This window comes from Halichoeres trimaculatus, unplaced genomic scaffold (genome assembly GCF_033239565.1).
Source record: "Halichoeres trimaculatus isolate MK-OKI-2021-1 unplaced genomic scaffold, fHalTri1.1 fHalTri1_scaffold_18, whole genome shotgun sequence".
Classification (NCBI taxonomy): Eukaryota; Metazoa; Chordata; class Actinopteri; order Labriformes; family Labridae; genus Halichoeres; species Halichoeres trimaculatus.
In genome coordinates, this window is record NW_027437196.1 from 5,409,041 (window position 1) to 5,421,882 (window position 12,842).

At 39.0% G+C, this 12,842-nt stretch overlaps 1 protein-coding gene across 1 annotated transcript in view; it reads left to right on the forward strand.

The window, feature by feature from the left end:
* Window positions 1-12,842, forward strand: part of pld1b (phospholipase D1b) — a 54,478-nt gene that overhangs the window by 1,018 nt on the left and 40,618 nt on the right. The window lies entirely within an intron of this gene.

Below are 12,842 nucleotides of genomic sequence, written 5' to 3' on the forward strand. Positions count from 1 at the left end.
GGTGAGACAGACTCCAAACACTGCTCCAGGTAAAGGCAGCCCAGACACACATTCAAACCTGAAACTGATCCTTTTGATTTAATTTGGAACAGATTAAGTTTCCTAAACGGATTTAGGAGCATTTATTCAGTTGTTGTGTGGAAAAAATTGTCGTAAAATTAGATCAGCTTGTGAATGCACTCAAGAAGGAACAGGGACCTTATGCAGAAGTGTCATGAATACGAACTATTTAAAAACTTTTATTTAGTGTTGTCCATAAAAGTTGATCTTGAAGGCAGTGTGCAGTGAAGCAGAGTTCAAACTGGGGACGCAAAAGCGTACAGAGCAATAGGGATGTCCCAATACAGATTTTTTTTACTTCCAATTTGATCCAATTTTTTCATGATATGTTTTGATGCATCGCCCGATTTAATATCGATTCAGCAAATCCTCTGCATCGATTCATCTTCCTGGCAAATGGGGGGAGTGTGCGTGTTATTAGCGTTGTGTGGACGAGGACCACGAGTGACCAAACAACAAAAAAATGGCAGCCAAAGCAGCAGCAGCAGCAGCATAAAGCCAGATCCTTAAAGTCTGACATTTGGGTTGTTTTATTGCTCCTAAATGTGAAGTGATGTACCACATGGGGCATGAAAATCGATAATCAAAGCATTTAAATCAATATCGAGTCAAATCGTGAGTCTCGAATCTTAGCGATACCCAGCCCTATTCAAAACCAAGAAAGTGCAGCGTACAAAGAGATAAACATCACCAATTTAACAAACTATGAAACACTGTCTTACATTCTGTCGGGATTAACATTATAATACAACTCAGTTTTACAAAATAATTAAAAAATATTCAAAAGTTCAAGATGAAACACTTCAAAAGTGCTGGTTTACAGCAGCCGTAAAGCGTGACTGTGCTGAAAACACATGAAAACTGTTTCAGTCCCGATCATGTAATGAAATCCGATGCTAACCCGATCCTCCAAAACTAGCTATACTGGACGCCGGTAGCGATCAGATAGGGACATCCCTACAGACCAATCAGGTGTCTGCTGGAGAAACAGTGTGGAGAGCAAAAGCAGGCAGTTCATCGTTACAATGTCCTCCAGCTTTCTTTTTCAGTTTCTGTTTCAGCTTCTTACCCTTGAAGGGAGCCTAACGCCGCGTTTCCACCAAGCAGTCCGGTTCGGTTCAGTACGGTTTGGCTCGGTTTGGTACAGTTAAGCCTGATCCTGTTTGCGTTTCCACAGCAAACTGTGCCCTCTCGTGGTAGGCGGCGTGTAAGCCGGATGCTGAAAGCCGCAGCTGTTAAACAATAGCGTGACGCCGTAGCAGCGCGACACAATTTACCCCGCTAATAAATCCAACAAAGAAGAAAAACGCGACACAGTAAACAAAGAGCAACGATGGAAGACATTCAGCATTTCGTCCTCTCTGTGATTGGCATGTAGCTCTTTGATACAAAGCGTGATCAAGCTTTGTTTCAGAGAAGTCTGTGTGCCGCCAGGAGAAATGCAGCCACTGTCGGGGTAAGTGATGATTTTTTTGAACAATCAACGGTCTGCAGGGTTGCAGCTCCACCCACCGAGAGCGGATCAGTTCAGTCTGGCACCCATACCAAAGGGTCCCAAAAAGTGGGACAGCTCGTCTCGGTGATTTGGGGATTTGTCTCGGGATAAGTCAGTGGAAACGCTGCAAAATGCGCGCCGTACCGAGACAAACCGAACCGGTTCTGCTTGGTGGAAACGTGGCTTAAGTGAAGTTTACAGATGTGACTTACAAATGAAGATTCTGTGTAAGATGAGAAGTGATCTGGTTTCTGTCTGTAGTATCAGACAGTGGTGGGCCCCAATTGTTGAAAAACTGTGCTAAAGTGGGACCTAAAGTACACTAAAGTGCCCCCTTGGCTGGTTAAAACCATAGACTGTTGAAAACCTGAACGTAGTCTCTGTGATGTCACCCGTCGGGTGCCCGTCAGTCACATGAGCTGAGCTGTGTCTCTGATTGGACAATCAAATGATCCTAATATCTTTAGAGTAAGAAAAAAAATCACCCTTAGTGTGTGCTGATAGCAAAACTAGCATTAAAGCCCCAAGCCGTTTACCGATCCAGGCTGCAAAGTCTGTTTTTTTGGCTTTTAGCGCTTCCACATGAGCTTCATTTATCTAAACCTGATGCTGTCCCTTGGCACACACCGCCACAATCGTATCGACCAATCAGGAGGCTGGCATCTTCTCTTGAGGACAGACCTGACAAAGCTTGACTTTTGACTTTTCACTAATCCGCATCATGCTGTTGTTATTTCTGCTCTCTTAAGAGGCGTTAATCACCAAAAAGATCAAGACAATCTGTTTCCTCTTTGGAATGCAAAGTGAAGCCTCTGTGTGACTTACTGTTTACAGTGAAACTGAGACTCGTCCATCGTTACCCCCTGACAACCTTTACGAAGTTAAGTCACCCTCTTCCCAGCACGTCTCATGATCTCGTCTGATATAAACCTTATAAAACTCACTTATTTCAAAACCACGTGTTTATTATTACTGTGTTTGAAAAAGAGGAAGTGGTTGACCTCGTCTTCCCCTGAAATCTGAGAGAATGCATCGTCACCTCAACGTAGAGTTAGAGGAGTGAAGTCATTTAGGTTCAAATAGTCAGCTCTAAACAAACAGTTACAGGTTAAATCATCACAAGGTGCTGATCTTTCTGCTTCCTCCTCCTCTTCCTCTAAAGCTCCTGAGTGAAAGGTGACTTCTGTTAAGGATTTATGTTTTGGTATGACTCAGCATCGCTCCATTGTGAGAACATTCTTCCTAAATCCTTCATTCTTTACTATAAAGACCTTCACAGACTCAGTTCTCTTCGGTGGCATCTTGCAGACAGGTCTGGAGCTGTGAAGGAAGAAGGAAATGAACCCAATGCAGTTTTCGAAACAATATGTGGTGCATACAAGCAAAAAAACACACAAGATTATATCTGAGCTCTGTTTGAGCTTAAAGCATCTCATCAGGACATTATTTGTTCCTTCATTACTCCATCTTCTAAATGTAAACAATTGTCTAGTCAGCAAACGTGTTGGAGGCAATGAGGCACTGTGGGTGATAACCACACCAATGTTTTATGGGACTGTTTGCAGATTAAACCATGTTGGACATCTATTCACTGTACGGGAAACTAAAATACCCCGTTCCTCTGACTTAAGTTACATGTACCTGGGCTTTTTTGTTGATGTTGTAAAGAAGGAGGATCATCATTTTTTAATTTAAATTTTATTGACAGCTGGAAATAAAGCAATAGAGCGAAGTTGGCTCAGACCTGGGCCCCCCAGCCATGCTTAGTGGATAAATACTGTACAGGAGATTTTCACCATGGAAAAAATGACTTTTGCGCTGAGACTTAAAGAAGCTGAATTTCAAGAAAAATGGACAAAATAGATTGACTACATTTACTCAAAGTACACATACTTTGAGTATTAGTTGCGGTCTTCTGGGTTTTTAAATGTTTTCAGTCTTGTCCAATTGTATTTACATATTGTTATTATTATTATATCATTATTATTATTATTTTATTCTATTTTATTTTCTTTTGTTTTATTTTACTTTTTTCATTTTCTTATTTTTATTTTAATTTATTTTTATTTTCTATTTTATTTTCTTTTTTATATTTTATTTTATTCTATTTTTTTTTTTAATTTTAAATTTATACAGTAAACTGGCACTGATCACCCTTCTATATATGTCGATACTTTGTAAACATTAATGTATAATTTACATGTTTATGTTTTATATATTAAAAAGCAAATTAAAAAAAAAAGTAAAAAAAAATCTCCTTTCAAGTTGATTAAAGACAAAAATGAGGTTTGAATTGCTTGTAACAAATAAAAAAATTTGCCAATGGGACAAGAAAAATATTCGTGAAAATTTGCTCGAATAATGTCTTAATACAAGCCACTTTTCTCTTGTTCCATTTATTGATTTTTTATTTTGTTCAAAGCAATTTAGACCTCATTTTTGTCTTTAAATAACTTGAAACAAGACATTTTTTTGGACTGGTCAGGTGAATGTGGCTCATATTAAGCCTAAAAAACACGTTTTCTACTGAAAATAAGAAAAAAACACTTTGTAACATTTCATTTTTTTGCAGAGCAGATGTTGCATCAGTCGTTTGGCTTTTAAAGATTTCTCCATTTCTCCATTTGCAGCTCGTTTCTCCTGGTGAAGACTTTTGTTTACACTTGACTTCACTATCGATTTCTTCTCCTACAATTTCACATCTCTATCCAAAACTCTTCCAAACATCGGCCAAAGTGTTTTTTTTTCTGTGCTCTGATTGTGGTAATACCCAGGAGCCAGTCAGAGGTTGGCTGAGTTTCTAAACAAAGACTGTTTCTTCAGCGGGAGTCTCTGAAATAAAGCCGTTTACGAGCTTCTGGATGTTTCTGCAGGAGTTTATGAGGAGTGATCTTTTGGCTCCTGTTTGTTTGGATGATCGGTTTCTTCAGGAACCACAAACACACAGCTCAACACTTGAACTTAATCCTGTGGTGGAGTCTGCAGAAAGTTCGCCTTGCGTGTGTGGTTTTGTAATGTTTGCCACCTTCCTGCTGTAAGAGCTGTGGGGAAATGCCGCGGCGGCCGTGGGGGCGCGGGGAGGTTGTTGTAATGTTGTTACTGGATGTGTTGGGACAGGAAGTCTGGACAGGAAGTCTGAGGAAGACAGAAAGTGGTAGATCTGCTTCTGTCACTCATTCCTCAGATCTTCCATGCTCTCGTTTGCCCCCGAGTGTAAGTGGACGGGTGTGTTTCTGCATGTGTGTATGTGTCTGTGTGTTTCAGGAGGACCTGCTCTTCCAGTGCAGTGTGAGGTGTGAGTAATTTTTTTGTCATGCGTTGCGCGGGGCAAAGTTGACTCACCCTCTTGTTCCCATGGCAGCTGACTAATGGGCTTGGCTCTGCTTCATGTAGATACTGTGTGTGTTTGATTATATATTTATGTAATGGCTCTTCCAGCAAACACAGTCTATCCTGGGTGTGCTTAATTGACATTGTGGGTGTGTGTGCTTTTTCACCCAGCACACACACACTCACACACACACACACACACTGATATGGGGATCAGAGTTCAAGGGGCAGTAGGTGTGGAGGAAAAGGTTGAGCCTGACTCAACGATCCTCTGAGACCACAGAGACGACAGGAAGCTGAACAACAACAGACACTTTGGATCAAACATCCTCGAAAAAGTCTCTGAAAATGGCCCTCAACATTTTTATTTTAACAAGTTTCAACCTTAAACTTTTCCCCCTAAAATCTAACAGTATTCAATCTCCTCCCAGAAACACAACTATAAGAAAGTAAACAAATTTTGCGGCTTGTTCAATCGTCTGTCAGTCCACTCTCCCTGTGCCTTGGGGCCGGTTTGATTTTGAGTTTTGATTTTAGGAAGTGATAATATCAAAAGGCCGCTACATGTTCGACAAGTCAAATAACCATAAAGGAGGAGACGGCCACGAACTTTAACAATCATCAAGATTTTAAAATCTTGGGAGACTGCACACGTAAAGACAGTTCAGACCATTTCCCAACATCATTATCTTCTGTAAACACACTTTGGGGTCGGCAGTAGCTCAGTCCACAGAGACTTGGGCTCAGCATCCAGAGAGTTAATGACTCAAGTCCTGGTATGAACCAAAATTGGGCATATGGCAGTTAGCTGGAAAGATGCTGCACTAATTTCCTGCAGCACTGCAAAGGTATCTGTGTCAGTATTGGTATTGGTATCAGTATCAATATCAGTATCGGTATTAGTCAGTATTGATGTCAGTATCGGTATTGGTACCAGTATTATTGTCAGTATCAGTATTGGTGTCAGTATTGGTATCAGTATCGATGTCAGTATCGGAATTAGTCAGTACTAATGTTAGTATCCTATTTGTACCAGTATTACTGTCAGTATCAGTATTGGTGTCAGTATTGGTGTCAGTATCGGTGTTAGTATCGGTATGGTATCAGTATCGGTGTCAGTATCGGTATCAGTATCGGTGTCAGTATTGGTGTCAGTATTGATATGGTATCAGTATCGGTATCAGTATCGGTGTCAGTATTGGTGTCAGTATTGATATGGTATCAGTATCGGTGTCAGTATTGGTGTCAGTATTTATATGGTATCAGTATCGGTGTCAGTATGGGTATCAATATCAATGTCAGTATTGGTGTCAGTATCAGTGTCAGTACAGGTGTCAGTATCGGTATCAGTATCGGTGTCAGTAATGGTGTCAGTATCGGTTTAGTGTCAGTATCAGTGTCAGTATTGGTGTCAGTATCCGTATTATGTCAGTATCGGTTTAGTGTCAGTATCAGTGTCAGTATAGGTGACAGTATCGGTATCAGTATTGGTTTCAGTATCGGTGTCAGTATCAATATCAATATTGGTGTCAGTATCAGTATCAGTATCAATATCAGTTTCGGTGTCAGTATCGGTTTCAGTATCGGTATCAGCATCAGTGTCAGTATCGATATCAGTATTGGTGTCAGTAATTGTATCAGTTTCGATGTCAGTATCAGTATCAATATCAGTATTGGTATCAGTAACTGTGTCAGTATCAGTATCAGTATCGGTGTAATTATCAGTATCAGTATCACTGTCAGTATCGGTGTAATTATCAGTATCAGTTTTGGTGGCAGTTTAAGTGTCAGCGATTCTGGCCCTGTATTTACTTGGTATCAGATTGATACCAAAATTCCCAGTATAGCCCAACTCTAGTCATAACTAAACTTGATCTTTGTACTGGGAGTTTGACTTTTTGTGTTATAAGTTTTCTATTTATTGTTTGTTGATAGTGTAATTGTACTAAAACATGTTGTTGTTTTTTTTCACTAAAATGGATGTTATGTTGTGATTTCACCAAAAGATGATGTGGGCAGTGTCCCTAATGAGAGGCAAAAATGTAATGTTGACACATGAGGACACTGGGTCTTTAAAGGTTAAGATCATTTCAAATATTCAATCACTAGGAGCGATGAATCAGACCATGCTCCCGATCACTGGGGATGAATCTGGGTTAAAAGCGTCTGGTATCTTGTCAGTCCTGAAAATAATTGATGAGACATGTGTACGTTTATACATGAGACACAGCGCTGTTACTTTATTAATCATTTAAATCTAAAGATACAGAATCAGACGGAGTCTAAATGTGTTTTCTTCACATCCAAAAGGTCCCAAACAGTCATTCCAGGTTTAGAAAGTCAACAGCTTCTCTGGTTCCTCTTTTGTGACTCAGACTTGAACTTTGAGGAGTCAAGATTGGACTTGGTCTCCAGATTCGGTGACTCTGCTTCGAAACTACGAGTCCCCACTTAAGGCTGAATCCAAAAGCTAAGAAAGCCAGATAAGAAATACTCTTGATTATTGGTGCAACAAATATGTGGTCTCTGTATCTTATTTCTTTATCAGATTTTGAAGCAGAGACTGTTTTTTTGATGAGATCTGATGAGAAATTTGCTGAATTTCCTGAAACCTGATGTGTCTTGTTGTGGTTTTGGTACACAAACAGAAATGTGAAACTACCAGAGCAGACGTCTTGATACGTCCCTCACCAAATATTGGATCTGAATTCCCAGCACACAGTGAGCTTATTAAGATCTGCTTGGATGAATGACGGTGGAGGAGAAACTCTCTGTGACCGTGGACCAGGATGTGGAGTGATTATTGTGTAACCAAAAGGTCACAGGTTTGATCTGACAGCAGCTGTCTGTCGTGTTGAATTAAGTCTCGCTAACACGTGAAGTCCTTCCCGCTGGATAAAAGCATTTCTCGCCTCCTTTCTTCACACTTGTCTCCATCATGTCGACATCTGAGGAGCCGCGGCCGCGTGAACCACATTTCTTTTTCTCTGGTCATGGGTTAAATTCCCACAAAGCCTTCACAGCCCCATTAAAGAGCAGGATAATGTGTCTGTTTACATTCGTCTCAGCTGGTTATCAGAGGGAGTGTGTGTGAAATGCTGAGCTCCGCCATGAGTAAACCTCCTGACAATCAGGGACCTGCCTCCTGCTCTCCGCACCGTCACCTGTTTGACTCTGTGGTGATTAGTGAAGCTTCAGGAGAGACGTTAAAATACCTGCAGCAGCTTCAGATAATCCAGCATCCCCTGGAAACAGAAAACACCACTGACCTTGACTGACAACACATTCACAGAGAGGGTAAGATACAGCTTTTACAGAGACGAGGAAACATGACACCACAGACTGCTTTAAAACAGATATTTTATAATGAATGATGATTCATGTTGATCCAGATTTAGTTTGAAGGACTGAGCGGTCAAATAAGTAAAACTTCAAAATCATGGAGTTCACGATGAAGCAAGACTGAGAGAAAAATTCTGACTGGAGGATCATGCTAACAGCAAAGCTAATGTGGTCTGGATCATAGAGCAGAGGATCAAGGCTGAGGTGAACAATTAATTAAGCTGGGACTGGGAAAAAGTCTCCATTTTAAATATTGAAGTCTAGATGAGAATGCCATGAGTTTGAAATCCAAATAAGTTTGTTAAGAAGTTGAAGGAGACTAAAGCTGTGATTTTACAAGATTTAGGATTGAATCAAGTCCTGATTTTGTATGATAAAAGTCTGAATAAAGTCTGAATGTCACATAAAAAAAAAGAGTAGAAACACAGTTGGGATGTCAGGTGATAAAAGCTGGAAAAAAAGGTCAGGATGTCAAGAGATTAAAGCCAAAATGAAGAAGTCAGAAGAAAGTCAGAATGTCAGAAGAATTAAGTCGAAATGCAAAGAGATTTAGGTCTGAATAAAATTATTATTTAAAAAAATTTAAGTCACAATAAATTCGGAATAGAGGAGTCAGAATAAAATCACAATGTGAGAAGATCAAAGTTGGAATAAAGTCAGGATGTCGAGATTAGAGTCTGAATGTCAGAAGATTAAGGTCCAAATGCCAAGAGATTAAGGTCGGAATAAAATCATTACGTCAGAAACTTTAAGTCACAGTGAAGTCAGAATGTCAGGAGGTAAAATCAGAATCCAATTAGATTAAATTTAGAAAAAAATATTAATGTTGGGATAAAGTTGGAATAAAGAAGTCGGAATAAGATCAGAATGTAAAAAGATTTAAGTGAGAATAAAGTTGAGTGTCCTAAAATTAAAGTCAGATTTCAGTGAGATTAAAGTTAGAATAAAATCGTAATGTCAGAAGGATAAAGTTAGAAAAAAGAAGTTGGATTAAAATCGTGAAGAGTTAAGTCAGAATGTGAGAAGACTAAAGTTGGAGTAAAGGTGGAATTTCAGAATGATATCAGGAGAAAATAATACTGATAGAAGAATATGGTCAAAATAAAGAAGTTGGAATAAAAACAGAATGTGAGAAGATTAAAGTGGGAATAAAGCCAGAATGTCAAGAGATTAAAGTCCGAATAAAATCATTATGCCAGAAAAATAAAGTTGGGATAGAGAAGTTGGAATAAAATCAAAATGTGTGAAGATTTAAGTCAGAATGGGGGAAGACCAAAGTTGGAATAAAGGTGGTATTTCAGAATGATAATATCAGAATAAATAGTCATATTGACATAATATCGTCAAAATAAAGACGTTGGAATAAAATCAGACTTTGAGAAGTTTAAAGTTGGAATAAAGTTGGAATGTCAGGAGATTAAAGTCAGAATTAAATCTTAATGTCAGAAGAATAAAGTTGGAACAAAGAAGTTGGACTAAAATCGTAACGTGGGAAGATTCAAGTTGGAATTAAATTGTTATTTGAGAAGATTAAAGTCAGAGTAAAAGTGAGAATACGAGAAAACTAAAGTTGGAATAGAGGTGAAATTTCAGAATGATAAAATAAGAATAAAATAAGAATTATAAAAGAATATGGTTGAAATAAAGAAGTTGGAATCAAATCAAAATTTGAGAAGATTTAAATTGGAAAAAAGCCAAAATGTCAGGAGATTAAAGTCAGAATAAAATGGTTATGTCAGAAGAATAGAGTTAGGATAAAGAAATTGGAATAAAATCTTAATGTGGGAAGATTAAAGTTAGAATGAAATTGTAAATTGAGAAGACCTAAGTCACAATAAAGTTGGAATTTCAGAATAGTAAAATAAAAATAGAATAGTAAAGGTAGAAGAATATGGTTGAAATAAAGAAGTCGGAATATAATCAAAATGTGTGAAGATTGAAGTGAGAGTAAAGTTGAAGCTACAAGAGATTAGGGTTGGAAGAAGTTGTTATATCAGGAGATGTAAATCGGAATTTGATGAAATCAAAGGTGTAATTAAATTTTTGATTTCAGAAGATTAAAGCAGAAACAAAGTGGTAATGTCACGTAGTTAAATTGAAATCAAGGCAGAGTTTTACCAGAATAAAATGGAAATAAACTCATTAATGAGGATAAAGTAAAAAGGCTCAGACAAACATGTTATGATTGGAGAATTAAGGCAAAATTTTACCATATCTGGACTTTAATCTTGTTTATTATGACTTCATCCATGTAACGTTACACCTTTATTTTCAAAACCTTAAACTTTTTTTTTTTTACCTTAGTCTTAAACTGACATCCTAGGCTGAGATAGTATTGACAGATTTAACTTAAAATAAGCAGAAAATGCTCTTTCTTTATTTCTGACATGATGAGGATCCTCAGCTTAATTAACACAGAGAAACCTTTTTATCTGTTTTGTTGTGTTGATAAATCCACATGCTGAGGCTGTGATGATCCTAAACTGACATTTTGTGTGTTCTTGATGAGAAGCTGCTGTTTCAGCGTGATATCAGCAACCTGCGAGTTTCCTCCTGCTCCTCTTAATGTGATTGTGGAGGCCGTGGGAGTGTCTCCTGCTGAATGCCTGACATGTCTCTGTAAACCAGGCGCACACCGTCTGTTGAGTCACTGGTTTGGCTGGTAGAAGCATTTCAGTAGATCAGGCGATAACAATCATCTGATTTAGGAGCGGTTTAACTTCCTGAAGCTGCTCAACAAGACGAGTTTAACCTCCGCACAGAAACGGTGTCAGAGCAAGAGCTGGATGTGAGGTGTCACACACACACACACACACACAGCTCACACACATTTACAGCAAAAGAAAGAGGAAGTGTTTTCAAAGTAGCTCTTAGTCGCATGACATGATGTCCGTCTGGATTCATCAAACTGTCCCATGTTGCTAAGAGCGACCTGAAGCTTTATGACGGGGCGGATCGTGAGAAAACAAACCTGTGGGTGCACACGTGGGACACTGATGTAAGAGCACGAAGGAGCTTTGTTCCTGCTCTGACTGGGATTAATCTGTCAGCGCAGAGCAAATCTGAGGTTAGGCTGTCAAAATTCACTTTTCAATAATGTGTGCCTAAAAGCAGACACCGAGCCTGGAGCTGCTGTGAGTGTCTGACAGAGAAAGAGCGAGCAGCAGTGGTTGATGGACAGAGAGATAAAGTGAAAAGTGAGAGCTGATAAAGAAGACAAAGTGTGGTTTTCAGATTATTTCATGTTTCTGTGCAGCCTAAGATGATCTTCTTCCTGAATGCTGTGTGTCTCTGCTCGGCCCTCCATCACAGCCTCTGCCCAGTAACTCCATGTTCAGTAATTTAGCCACTTTTAGCTCCTCTATCCATGATCTTTTTTGTCTCCTGCGTACTAAAGCTGTGTTTCAACCAGAGGGTTGAGAAACTTTTAGTTCCTGGTGAAAGATTTCCCAGAACTAAATGGTTCCTGTGGCCCAATGTTTCAACTAGGGATCCAACTTTTCAGGCTCTGAAACCAATACCGATCTGATACCAGTGTTTCAGAATAACCTGCTTACTGTGGAATAAGAACGGTAATGTTTTAGGTTCAGTTTGGTAAAAACTAAACTTCAGAAAGTAACATTTCAAAACAAGCATCCAAGGGGGATGATAAGAAAAGAAAAGAAAAGAGAGAAAGCTGTTTGACTGGATCAGCCCCTTTCCACTGATACAGATTCAGCTTTGAGGGGCACAGATACACCGATACACTGATATCCGATTCCAGGATCGGTATTGCGGTATATCCCTAGTTTCAATCACAAGGCCAAAGACCTGGGTAGATTATGAAAAACAGCACAAAGATGTATGGAGAAAAAATAAAGGTAATTGTAAAACACCACCTGACCACTAGAGGGCCATAATGAAGGCCTTACAACAAGAATGACACCATAGAGCACTGAAGTTAGCCTGTTAGCATGGAGGAGATTCAGCCTGTGCTGGTTTTGATGGAGCTTTATTTCACTACAGGTGGATTAGTTCACACTTAATAATAATAACAATAATAAATTTTATTAGGGCTGGGCAATGATTAAAACTTTTAATTGTAATTAATTGCATGATTTCCCTGATTAATCATAATTAATCGCACTGTGAAAGTGCTATAACATTTGTCATGCAAACACTAAATCAGTACTTGTTATACAGTAATAGTTAAATCACATATTTAGTGCAAATCAAATTTACAAAATGTAAATACAAAATTAAAGCTTATTGCCACTGTCAGGGCATTAAAGTGATACTCTGGGATGGAACAAGGTGGGTTATATCACAAGGTTTAGGGCAGAAATTACCCCTACAGCAGTGTTTTTGTGCAGCAGAAGCCCAGGGCGCTCACACCAAACACCCCCTCCCTGCTCCTCTGCTGGTTTCCTCTGCACTCAGATGGGGCATATTTTACTTGACCAAAAACACAAATAAACGGACTCCCACTGAAAAAATCTGATATCAGTCTGCATTCACGCTTTATTTCAAGAATTTTCAGCGCGTTACTTTCACACAAAAACACCGCTATATAAGGCTCTAGTTCTCATCGTGTCTCTTCTTCCTGGCAGACTACCTACGTTTGTTTATATCTGGC